Below are 13701 nucleotides of genomic sequence, written 5' to 3'. Positions count from 1 at the left end.
ACGTCAGAGATATTCACCAAGGACTGCGTCCATCTGCGAAGACAGAAGCGGCAGAGCCTATCTGTGAGAGACTGACCACATCCCCCACTCCCTTCCCCCCTGAGCCATTGAGGGAGGAGGAAGTAGAGATATCGGAAGCCCTGAGCTGAGTCCGGGAAGAAGGAGGGATGGGGAAGGGAGATCTTAAAGTGTTGGTTGTAATTTTCTCATCATCCTACTCCCTTTTTGCTTTTATTCTGTTCTGTTTCTTGTAGAATAAACTTTCCTACTTTCCTCTCTTAGTCAAGTACTGGAGTCTGTTTTGCCCGGAACCGTAATTGGCAGCGAGCCCTCCCTGCCCTTGTCTTAATCCACAAAAACCTTGCTTATCTTTTTCCTCCCATTTTGCTGGGGCCTCTGCCATCCTAACAAGGGTGGGGGTGATGGGGGCACCGAGCGAGAGACTGTCGTGGTGCTACTGTGCTAGCTGGGCCAAACCACGACAACTAACAAGCATCAGACTTTTATAATCAGCAGCAAAGCTACCATGTTTACACTACTTCTAATTGGTCCTTTCTCTAAAAGCCATCTGCACTTTTCTAGTATAAGCCTTGCACTTTCACATACTGCTTCAGCCTCCTCCTTGCTTGAGCTTGTTATCATGTAGGCATTCTTTCTTCTTTTCTCACAGTTGAGAGTTACTGAAGGACAGTCTGCACATTAGTTCTCAAAGCATGGGTTTTTCACAGTTACCAGGCCGTGGCCTCTTTCACACAGAAATTCCTCCACAATTCCCCCTTTTTCTTTTTGAGCAACTCACGCCTGGTAAGCTTCTTTTTATACACTGAAAAAAAACCCCCACAGCTGACAAACAAAATTATTACACTTGTGCTAAAAACAAAAAATCTATAGCAGCTCTATTTTGCAAGGTTGCATGTCTAATACTATTTGCATCACTAATCAAGTCTTCTAATGTTATTGAGGTTTGATTACTTTGTTTGCTAAGCCAGCATCCTAATTTGCATAGCTGAGTTCATAAAACAGATACTCCTACACCTGGAGCAAATATACTAGTTGCTATTATTGCTGAGGGAGACCAAAGGGTAACATGGTCATCACATTCACTAGTAAATGCATGCACAAATCATTTTGGATGACGATGTTTCCAAATCATTGTGTGATTAGACATCAAGATCGCCAATCGTCTCAACCTGCACGGTCCCCCTTGTGATCTCGAGGGTATTCCAGGCCATGCCTGGTCCCCACAAATCAGAAAAATTCCCTTTACTAACTGTATACGCACAAGACTAGACCTGGATCTTTTTGGTGAAGTATAATTGCACCAAGATGTCGTGTTCTTATACACGCCCAGGATGGGATCCACATTCTGTCTCAAATGTTTCAGTATTGCTGGTAAAATTAAACATAACACAAAAATCCATCTTTATAGATCCCAATAATTCTAACTCCTGTGGCTCTCTTGTCATTGTTGGCAACCATGAAATGATCAAATCCCAGCTGTCAACTTTGCCATTACCCTTAATTAAGGGACTTGTTTTTAGTGCATTTGGTACAAGCCATTGTTCCACATCTAATGGAACTCCTACCAAACAGGTAGAAAAAGAATTATCTGGAGTGGCCATTGATAAACACATTGTAGACTGATTGATTGCTCTGGCCAGTGTAATCCACATGTTTTGCTTGGGTTGTTGACATTGTCTAAAACCATTTACCACGGTCATTTGAAGCATCAACGGTATGACAAAATCCATATTTTACTCCTGATCAAAAGAAATCCTTCACCAATGAACCCAAACACAAAATTTATTTTTTGTCGCTTTCTTTTTCATCTTTCCTTGCTTTGGATTTGCTGTCTTTGTTCCCTATTCTCTGTTATATACCTCACTTTCTGAAGATTCCTGCCAGCTAACTGACTTATCAATGTTTAGATGTTATATTCTTCCAAGTTCCATTCCGGACACCTAAAACACCTTGGAAATTTTACACTGTAACAAAACCACCATTCGTCGTCACATCCACAACAAAATGAATGACACCACAGTCGACAGTCTATACAGTCTTTGGGGCAGCAGATTGAAGATGGATCAGTTGACGTTCTCCGCAAAGTCGTTATCTCCAGTATCCTTCTGACTATTCAGTTCTGTATCACGCAGTTGACATGGCCTAGTTGTCATGGTTTGACATGACAGCCTTTTCTGGTAAGGGGGAAGGGGCTGCAAAGATGGCTCCTGCAAGAAGTTGCTCACAACTCTCCCCAGCTCAGAAAAGGCTCACTTCTGGGGCTGAGCCAATTAGACGCCTCCACGATCACTTTTTAAGAAGAAGTCGGAAGGGGAGGTGCCTTCCTCCATCTTCTTTTCCTTCTTCTGCCCCTTTTTCTCTTCTTCTGGCTGGTGGTGGTGCAAGGAGTAGGAACAGTGAGAGAAACAACCATGCGGACTCCAAGGTCAGTGATGAAAGGGAGGAGGTGTGCTGTAGCAGAGACTCCCCTGCATTCTATGGAGAGAACTGGTGAAGCTGAGATTTATTTTCATTTCTTTAAAGACCCCGAGCCAGGGACAGTGATTTTGGCCGGAGGAGGCCTTGTCCCGAAGGAGGGGCTCTTTATCACTATGGCCGGAGCAGGCCCTGTCCCGAGGAAGGGACCTTGCAAGTGCAGAAACTGCAACCGCGGTGAAGAATCCACGTCAGAGATATTCACCAAGGACTATGTCCCGAGGAAGGGACCTTGCAAGTGCAGAAACTGCAACCGCGGTGAAGAATCCACGTCAGAGATATTCACCAAGGACTGTGTCCTGTGGAAGGGAACCTGTATCGGCAGAAGCCGCAGCTGCTGGGAACAACCCACACCAGAGAAGTTTGTTAAGGACTGTGTTCCGGGGGAGGAACCCCGTGTTGGAGCAGGGGAAGAATGCCAGGAGTCATCCTCATCTGAGAAGACAGAAGCGGCAGAGCCCATCTGTGAGAGACTGACCACATCCCCCACTCCCTGCCCCCCTGAGCTGTTGCGGGGGGGGGAGGAGGTAGAGATATCGGGAGCAGTGAGCTGGGCCCGGGAAGAAAGGAGGGATGGGGGAGGGAGATCTTAAAGTGCTGGTTGGAATTTTCTCATCATCCTACTCCCTTTTTGCTTTTATTCTGTTGTGTTTCTTGTAGAATAAACTTTCCTACTTTCCTCTCTAAGTCGAGTACTAGAGTTTGTTTTGCCCAGAACCATAATTGGCAGTGAGCCCTCCCTGCCCTTGTCTCAATCCACAACAATCTTGCTTATCTTTTTACTCCCATTTCGCTGGGTCCTCCGCCATCTTAACGAGGGTAGGGGTGAATGGGGGCATCGAGCGAGAAACTGTCGTGGTGCTGTTGTGCTAGCTGGGCCAAACCACGACACTAGTCCACTTCGTTGGGATCCGCTGTGGTCCTTGATTTGTAATGACACACATATAACCTTGACCTGTTAATTGTACTTCTGCAGGTCCTTTCCACTGATCTGTTTTTAAGTTCTTATATTGAACCAATATTTCAGAGTCTATGTTTTCCCTCCCCAAACTCAACGCCTGTCCATGTACTATCACAGGCGGTTCATCCCTGTTTCCTGCCAATCGCAAAAAATTCAGTACATAAATCACCTTCTGTAGTCTGTCATGAGGAGATAGTCCACTTTCCCCCCTTTTTTGTTTTTCAAGTATCAATAGTAATATGCACATAGTAACAAAAACCTCCAATCTAGTAAAAATTGGTTTTGACAATCGAGAAACTAAAAATACCCATTCCAAAATTTTCAGTGGTTGAGGTTCACTTTCCGCCCACTGAGCTATAAGAACATAGGGGTATTTTCCATTTCCCCCATTGATTAACATGAGCTCTATAGGGACATGTTATGTAAAATGACTTGCAGTGGTACCAGATATTGTTTGCAATAGATTGTAGTGCTAGCTGTTGCTTCTGAGACAAAGCTCGAGAATCATCTACAGAAGTACTGCTTCCCGGTAAAGGCATAAGTGGCTCTAAATCCTCATTAGTATTTTCACACAGAGATGGTAGAGTCCAAGATCCTGTGTGGAAGAGGCAGGACACAAAGCAGGACCCTGACCCTGGATTTCAGGCAAACCGACTTTGGCCTCTTCAAAGATCTACTTGGACAGATCTCATGGGATACGATTCTAGAAGACAGAAGTGCCAATGAGAGCTGGTCAATCTTCAAGTATCACTTCCTCCAAGCCCAGGATCAGTGTGTCCCAACCTGCAAGAAAGGAGGAAAAGGAGGTAGGAGGCCTCCATGGATGAGCAAGGATCTGCTGGGACAACTCAGGCAGAAAGCAGCCATCTGAGAGGTGGAAACAGGGGCTGGCTTCTTGGGAAGAGTATGGGAACATTGCAGGGGTGCAACTAGGAAGGCTAAAGCCCTTCTAGAATTAAATTTAGCCAGGGATGTTAAGGACGGTAATTACTCATGCAATTGTTCTCGGCCCATTGATCCAGCCTGTCCAGTGTGTAGATGTAACACTCATCTACAAGAAGGGTCAGAAGGAGGATCCTGGGAACTACAGACCTGTCAGTCTTGGTGTCAGGAAAGGTTATAGAACAGATCATCCTGAGTGCCATTGTGAGGCACATACAGGGCAATCAAGGGTTCAGGCCCAGTCAACATGACTTCATGAAAGACAGGTCCTGCTTGACCAAACTGATCTCCTTCTACGACAAGATGACCCACCTAGTGGATGAAAGAAAGGTTGTGGATGTCATATGAACTGAACACAGTAATCCAGATATGGTCTCACCAGTGCTGAGTAGAGGGGAAGAATCACCTTCTTCAACCTGCTGGCAATGCAGGCCTTCCATGTTGGTTGCATTTGCCCCAAGAGCACATTGCTGACTTACGTTCATCTTGGTTTCCACCAGGACCCCCAAGTCTTTTTCTGAGAAACTGCTTTTCAGCTTTTAGCCCTCAACCTATACTGCTGCATGGGATTATTTCCTCCTCAGGTGGCAAACTTGGCAGTTCCTTTTTTGCTTCAGTTTTCACTGGTAAGTTTTTTCCTCAGGCCTCCAAGGTCCCTGATGCTACTAGCAGAGTCTATGAGAGTGAACTAGCACCCACAGTAGAAATATCAAATTAGGGATAAGTTAAGCCAGTTAAATATACATAAGTTCATGGGACCTGACAAGACATATCTGAGGATTCTGAAGAAAGTGTTCAACATCGTAGCAAGGCTGCTCTTTATCATCTCGATCACTCACTGTGATCAGCCTTCCTAGCCAGAGCAGACTGTCCCCAGCAGTCAGCAGAGCAGCAGAACTGGCACTGAGGGGTTTGTTTTTCTCAAGCCGGGCTACACGTGTCAAGTGGTGCCAGCCTCTCCACTGGTCCTGCACGCCTTGTGAGGGAGGTGGGGCCAACTGAGGGCGGAGGGGGGGATTTAAACACCTCAGAGGGAGGAGTCACTGTGAGCAGTTGGTGGTGCAGGTGGCTATTGTAGCAGAATGTGTTTTTCAAAGAAATGTGATGACCTAGACAGAGGTCCCACATAAACATGTAGATGTCCAGGTCTCTGGCTGCAGGGAGTGCCAGACCCTGGCACTCCTAATGGATGACATAAAAGACAACACCTGTGTTCGATGTGACCAGGTGAATGACCTGCTTAGCCTGGTGGTTGAACTGAAGGAAGAAGTGGAAAGACTCAGAAGTGTCAGGAAGTGCAAGAAAGAGGTATATTGGTGGACTGAGCATCTATGATCTCTGAGGTCTAAGCAACAAGTTGAGGCTTCACAAGAAGTACGGGATCCCCTACCATCTTGTAGTCAGGTTAAAGGAGGGGACCTAAGAGATGGAGGGAAATGGATACAGCTCCCTTCTCGGGGAGGCAGATGAATCCCTTCCCAGCCTCCTGCACATCCCCAGTTACCATTGCGCAACAGGTATGGGGCTTTGGAAGTTGAGGGCCAGGCAATGGAATAATATGAAGATATAGGTCCACTTGAGGAGTCACCCAGGGTGAGTCAGTCAGTCATAAGACTGCCCCAATCTGAAAGGAACTGAAGGCCCCATATGTCAACCAGACCCATCCCACAGAGAGGTCTGCTGTCTCCCTGGAGCCCAGGTTAGATGTGTAGCCAGGAACCTCCCTGGTCTGGTGTGGTCAGCTGACTACTACCCACTGTTGGCAATGCAGATTGGTACTGACAAGATTACGGAGAAAAGTTCAAAAGCTATTAAAAAGGACTTCAGAGCACTGGAGAGAATGCTAGATGGATTGGGAGAACAAATAGTGTTCTCCATCCCTCTCATGTCAGGGAGGAATACTGAAGGAATAAGGAAAACCCACCTGATTAACAGGTGGCTCAGAGGCTGGTGTCGCCAACACAACTTTGGGTTTTTTGACCATAGTGAAATTTTCATGACGCCAGATCTGGTGACAGATGGAGTTCATCTGTCTCAAAGAGGGAGAAGGATCCTTGCAAATAAATTAGTGGGGCCCATAGGAAGGGCTTTAAACTAGTCTTGAAGGGAGAAGGGGATAAAACCAGGTCCACTAGAGTTGAGCCTAAGGGTGGCAAGCCAGTGTCAGGGGTGAATCCTACATGGTTGACTTCCTTCTTGAAATGCCTGTACACCAATGTATGCAGCATGGGGAATAAACAGGAGGAGCTGGAAGTCTGGGTAGAGGTAAGAGACTATGATCTGGTGGCTGTTGCAGAGACACGGTGGGACAGCTCACATGACTGGAATGTGATCATGTGTTGTCACTACTGGCAACATCACCAGGCCGCCTGCACAGATCACTCAGCCCACCCCTGCTGACGGGACAAGATCACTGCATACTCAGTATGGATGATGCTTTATTCCAACCCCTTGTTTACACCATGTGCTTTTATCTGCTAACACAAGCACCTCCTTCCACTCCACCCCATGCCCACCTCTTCTGTATCCTCCACCTCCTGTGTTACAACCCGAGATCTTCCAGACGCCTACAACATCTCCCCCTCCCTAAGCTCGATGACTCCAGCATCCTGTGACACGGGCTGATACGTGACGTGTCAGCCCAGCACACGTGCTAGCTGAGCCAATTGCCAGAAGATATAAACACGTGCTGGTCGTGTTCCACTTCAGCACCCAATCTCACCAATAGTTGAGTGACCCCAATTGGATCCGTGTCACGGCGAGCACTCCGAAGAACACGTCAACCTGCAAAAGAGACTCAGTAGACCAATATCTCTGGTCGTATTCGTTTAGCCGGGACCCACTGCTGGGTTCCCTCCTTTTCTACACAAGCATACCCTCGGCCCAGGCATCTAAGCTTCCACCCTGATTCCCACTCCCCAGTGTCGATTTTCTGCAATTTGACTGCTGGTAATTTATCTACTGCTACTGGTTCTTGCTCCCTAAAGTGTGCTTGCACCAGTATGGATCCTGACCCTCGAACAAAGTGGTTAAGGACGTACAGACAGAGCATTAAAATATCGTGTTGCCTATCAGGGGTAATTCTATGTCCCATGCTCTCCCCCTCCCTAAGACGGCTGAGCTGTACTTTAAGAGTAGTGTGAGCACATTCAACAATCACCTGTCCCTGGCTATTGTGAGGGATACCGTGCACCAATTTGTTCTGCCAAGTTCGACAGAATTCTTGTGTCACGTGGGAGGTGTAACAAGGCCTATTGTCCATTTTGATTTGTTCAGGACATCCTAGGACAGCTATACATTGTAGCCAGTGCCTAATCACGTGGCGCGCTGTGGCTCAGTGCATGGGGGTAGCTAATATGTAGCCACTGCAGATGTCATTGGTGACATGGAGGTGATGGTTGGGACAAAAGGGCTCATGAGTTGTGACATCCGTTTGCCAGATCTGATTTGGGAGTAACCCTCGGGGATTAACTCCAGCTTCCCATGGTAGCGCCAAAGCACATTGAGGGCAAGTAGCAACTCTCTGCTTTGCCACTTGGAGAAGGATCTTGGTCTGATGGATATAGAGCCAGCGCTCCACAATGCAAAAAGGCATTTAGCTGTCTGACCACTGGGAAATCCTCTTGTGTGTAGATAGGTCATACATGCGTTGCTGCTTCGTCTGCCTTTTGGTTACCTTCGGTAAGAGCCCCTGGAATATTGGTGTGACTGTTGATGTGTACAATAGAGCAGGGGGCAGCATGAGTTTGTAAGGCATTCAATATGAGGTCTGCTATACTGGTGGAGGCACAAGTGGCTCGTGCACATTGTCAAACTAGTTCAGCAACGAATCTCGAGACGGTGACGATATTGAGTGGCGTTGAATGTCATGCCTCCAGGACAAGGGCAACCTCTAGATGTTGCACTGATTTTGTGGCATCAGTATGCAAGATTTTCTCCCATCTGTCTCCCTGTTTCCAAACCACTGCCGCTGTGTTTGATGAGGCATACTGTCTTTACAGTCCCATGCAGCTCCTTCACAACCTTTATTTCTAGGGGAGCCCATTCATATCTGCCCCCATCAGTCACTGAATCACAGAATCATCAAATCGTAGAATGTTAGAATGTTAGGGATTGGAAGTGACCCTCAGAGATCACCCAGTCCAACCCTTCCCCCCCTGCCCCGCAGAAGCAGGTTCACCCAGACCAGACCACATAGAAACATGCCCAGGCGGGTCCTGACGACCTCCAAGGAAGGAGACTCCACAACCCCTCTAGGGGGCCTGCTCCAGTCCGTCACCCTCATAGTGAAAGAGTTTTTGGTTTTTTTAGGTTTTTTTTTTTTGTTAGGTCATAGCTCAAATTTTACTAACAAGCATCAGACTATTATAATCAGCACCAAAGCTAGCAGGTTTATACTACTTCTAATTGTTCCTTTCTCTAAAAGCCAGCTGCACTTTCTGCGATAAGCCTTGTGGTTTCACATACTGCTTCAGCCTCCTCCTTGCTTGAGCTTGTTATCATGTAGGCATTCTTTCTTCTTTTTTCACAGCTGAGAGCGGCTCAAGGACAATCCGCACATTAGTTCTCAAAGCATGGGTTGTTCTCTCTTACCAGGCCATGGCCTCTTTCACACAGAAATTCCTCCACAATTCCCCCTTTTTCTTTTTGAGCAACTCACGCCTGGTAAGCTTCTTTTTATACACTGAAAAAAAAACCCCACAGCTGACAAACAAAATTATTACACTTGTGCTAAAAGTAAAAATCTATAGCAGCTCTATTTTGCAAGAGATAGGCTGGAGATTTGGGTGGGAAGAAATCTAATGAAATGCAACAAGGGCAAGTGTAGAGTGTTGCATCTGGGAAAGAATAATCTCATGTACCAGTACAGAATGGGGAATGGCCTATTAGAGAGTAGTATAGGGGAAAGGGACCTGGGGGTCCTGGTGGACAGCAGGATGACCATGATCCAGCAATGTGCCCTCATGGCCAAGAAGGTCAATGGCATCCTGGGGTTTATTAGGAGGGGTATGGGTAGTAGGTCAAGAGAGGTTCTTCTCTTCCTCTACTCTGTCCTCATGAGATGGCATCTGAAATATTGTGTCCAGTTCTGGGCCCCTCAGTTCAAGAAGGACAGGGAGCTGCTGGAGAGAGTTCAGCGCAGGGCCACAAAGATGATTAAGGGAGTGAAGCATCTCCCTTATGATGAAAGACTGAGGGAGCTGGGGCTCTTTAGCTTGGAGAAGAGGAGACGGAGGGGTGATCTCATTAATGTTTACAAATACGTAAAGGGCGGGTGTCAGGAGGATGGAGCCAGACTGTTCTCAATGATGTCCAATGATAGGACAAGAGGCAACGGGTACAAGCTAGAACATAAGAGGTTCCAAAGAAACACAAGGGAAATCTTCCCTGTGAGGGTGATGGAGCACTGGAAGGGGCTGCCCAGATGGGTTGTTGAGTCTCCTTCCCTGTAGGTATTCAAAACCCACCTGGATGAGTTCCTGTGTGTCCTACTCTAGGTGGTCCTGCTCTGGCAGGGAGGTTAGACTAGATGGTCCTTAGAGGTCCCTTCCAACCTATAAGGTTCTGTGTTTCTCTGAAGATTCTGTGATCTTTGAAAGTCATGGTTATCAGGGGAGGTTTCTGAGGAGCGGAAGAAAGCATCACTCTCGTCTTCAAGGTAAAAGATCCAGAGAACAGTTAGCGTCACCTCAGTCACTGGAAATGTGATAGAGCATATCCTCCTAGAAGCCATGTCTACACATATAGAGGACCAGAAGGTGATCGGGAGGTGCCAACATGGCTTTACCAAGGGCAAATCATGCCTGACCAACCCAATAGCTCTTTACAATGATATGACTGGTCCTGTAGACAAAGGGCAGTGGATAGTGTTTACCTTGACTGCAGTGAGGCAATTGATAGTCTACCATAATATTCTTATAGCCAATCCATGTTTCATGAATTTAGTTAAATATATGATAAAGTGGCTGGAAAACTGACCAGACTACTGGGCTCAAAAGGCTGTAGTTGGTAGTATGAAGTCCAATAGGCAGTCAGTTACTAGTGGCATGCCTGTGTCACAACACTATTATTGACTCTAATACTAGAGTCAATACTGCTTAATGACTTCATTGACAACCTGGATAACGGAACAGAGTATACAAGTTTGTGGACTGTAGGCACAAATATAACTTGGACCAGCCAGCTTGAATAAAGATGGCAGGGAGAAGCTAATACAGCTGGCAAGCTACTTCCAATTATCAGAAACAGGTGCTGCAAGTTAATCAATTGGGCCCTGGTTGATCACATGGGTGGAAGCAGCATATAAAGAAGTAGCTAGCAAAAGAAGGGTGGCTTTGAGTCACCTTTGTTGGTTGTACTATGGTGTCTCTGTGTGTGCATTATCTAGGTTTTTCTACATATTTGGATAAATATTGCTTGCACCATTACAACACTTGGTGACCCTGACGTGATCAGCCAAATTTGTTGAATTAGAACCCTTGAAAAAAAATTACCTGGGTTCCTGCCTGAAAGACATCTGAAAAGGCAAGTGGGCAGTCTAAAACTAGTGTAATGGGAAAGGCAGTAAGCAAAGAGAAAAACCCTGTTGACACCCTCCAGCATATCCTTGCTGAGAAAGGATTCAACCATGAAAGAGAGATTTTGCTAAGACTTGTAAGATGGGGACAGGAAGTAGGTTTCTTCACCTCCCCACAGGATGTATATGAAATGGGACATTGGGAAAAACTAGAAGACATGTTGAATGATGCAATTGGGCTATGTAAACTGATATCATCCATTCTACAACAGCTACAAGTTGAGCGGGCTGTGGCTGATGCCATGAATGCAGAAAATGCTATGCCATCTGTGTTCCTGGTAGATGCTAAGAGATTCTTTGGAGATGGTGACTTTATAGTACCCTCGGCTCCACCTCTACAGGAGGAAAGTATGGTTGTGAGCCCACCCAACCCCCCCTCAGGTCACCGTCCCAGGAGCTGAATGCATGTACTATTTCTCCTCCCAACCACCCTTCCCCGTCCTGCCCCATCCCAAGCTGCTGTCATGCCTGAGGAAGTACTTGACAGAGAACAAAAGTTACACTTGGCAGAGAACAAAAGTTACATTTTGCCCATGACACTACAGATCTGCCATTGTCTCTGAGATCATCAATCCCTGAGTATACTCCTCTTCCATCATCACCCCCAACATCTAGTGAAGGGAAAGATCAACAAAGACAGTTGTTACAGGAAGAATTAATAAGGCATGGAGAAGATATGAAACTGTCTTTGGCCCACTTGGAGGAACTGACAGAAAAGCCAAAAGCAACAGCTAATCAACTGTTGAAACTGCTTAACGAAATAACCAAAACAGAAGTTAAAGTTTCACCTCCATAGATGGTCAGAGACCCCCGACTGGATGACTATGATCCGGCTAAGAAATGGAGAGGCCTCATATGCGATGCAGTAATTGAAGGAGAATTCATTCCGCAAGCCTTTCCAGTAATAACAGCATCCAGTAATAACATCATCTCTGATTCCCTATATGTGGTTGATGCCGTCACTGTGTTGTTGAAAGAAATCTCTAATCAGAATCTGTATAACTTATTTGTATGGCTCTGGCATCAGATAAATGAACGTCAACCTGTCTATTATATTGGACATATTCAAAGCCATTCGGGCTTAAAAGATGGCCTATCAGTTGGCAATGAAATTGTTGACAAGATAGTGGCAGCTCCTTTATTGATACCTACAGGGCCAATAATTGACAAATTTTCTCAAGTCCGAAGATTGCATGACTTTTTTTACCAAGGTGCAAAAATGCTGGCAAAGCCGTTTGACCTGACCATATCGGACGCTCAGGGTATCATTTCCACATGCCCTGCATGCCAGAATCAAATCGGCCTAGGTGTAGGAGTTAATCCCAGGGATCTGGCACCATTAGGAATATGGCAACCGGATATCACAGTCTATGCTCCCTTTGGACGCTTTAAACGAATACATGTCACCATAGATACCTATTCAACCATGATATGGGCCACAGCCTTAACCAGCGACAGTGCTCGAGACGTTATAAGACATTGGAGGAGTTGTTTCACAGTCCTTGGCGTTCCATGAGAGATAAAAACTGATAATGGCTTGGGATATATAGCCAGTAGAACTCGTAAGTTTCTCAATTTATGGGGTGTCAAACATACTACTGGAATCCCAGGCAATTCTACCAGTCAAGCCATTATCGAACGTACTCATCAAACTTTAAAAGGACTGATAGAAAAACAAAAAAACAGGGGAAGAGGGACTGAGCCCTCAAGATAGACTAATGAAGGCCATTAGTCTATTGGCCTTCTATTGGATCTGTTAACCTGGGGAAGACGCTATGCTTGTGTTGTTACAGATCAAGGTCCCTAGTAGATTCTGTCAAAGTGGCTCAAGCCATATCAACCAAAAGGACTTCATGACTGTAAGACCAATGGAAAAAACAATCTTGAGGAAAGAACCAAGTGATCCACCCTCAATCCATCATCCTATTAAAATGTAAACCCTGTCAACTGTGGTGCCACATATGTTGCTGTAAATTCCTCCAGCAATGTGTATCTCCTTAAAAAAATTTAGAAACTTAACAAGATGGCCAATGGAAACTTGAAAGCAAAAATGGTGAGTTTTTTACAGATGAAGTCCGGCAGAGCAGCACACAGTTGAAACATGACTTCATTCAGGTCATGATAGTCTACTGTTGTTGCAACATGGGCACAGACTCCATTAAGGTGCAGGAACAGAATCAGTGTCGTTTATTGTACAAGCATATTTATAATGATAATAATAATTTTGATGGATAAAAGCATGTGAGAGTCACGCTTGTTCAAAAGTATTAGAGACTACCTGTACTGCTAGCGTTAAAGCATCATCTCGTTGGTTGCCTTCTACCATGGCCCTGGCAAAGTTGTATGAGCACGAATGTGTACAATAAAATAGGGATGTTTTCTCCTGTTTAGCAAGTGTAAAAGGGTTCATATCAAAGCATACAGTTGTGGATTAGCTACTTCTTTTAGCTACGAACCTTCCAATTGTTGAACAAAACCTGCAACATAAGCAGAATCAGTCACAATGTTAACTGGTTCACTCCATTTTTTAAACACTCGAACTATGGCATTCAGTTCTACTATCTGCGGGGATCCTTGTAGAATGAGATATATCAGAGTTCCAGAGGCCCAATTGAGGATCTTCCCAAACAATGACTGATCGTCCAGTTTTTCCCAAGACATCAGTAAATACAGTCAGTGCTTCCAAGGGCACATGACTACATTTAGGATGAGAGTATAGAATAAA

The sequence above is a fragment of the Colius striatus genome, chromosome W (genome assembly GCF_028858725.1).
Source record: "Colius striatus isolate bColStr4 chromosome W, bColStr4.1.hap1, whole genome shotgun sequence".
In the NCBI taxonomy this organism is placed as follows: domain Eukaryota; kingdom Metazoa; phylum Chordata; class Aves; order Coliiformes; family Coliidae; genus Colius; species Colius striatus.
Note: the sequence above shows the minus strand (reverse complement) of the source record.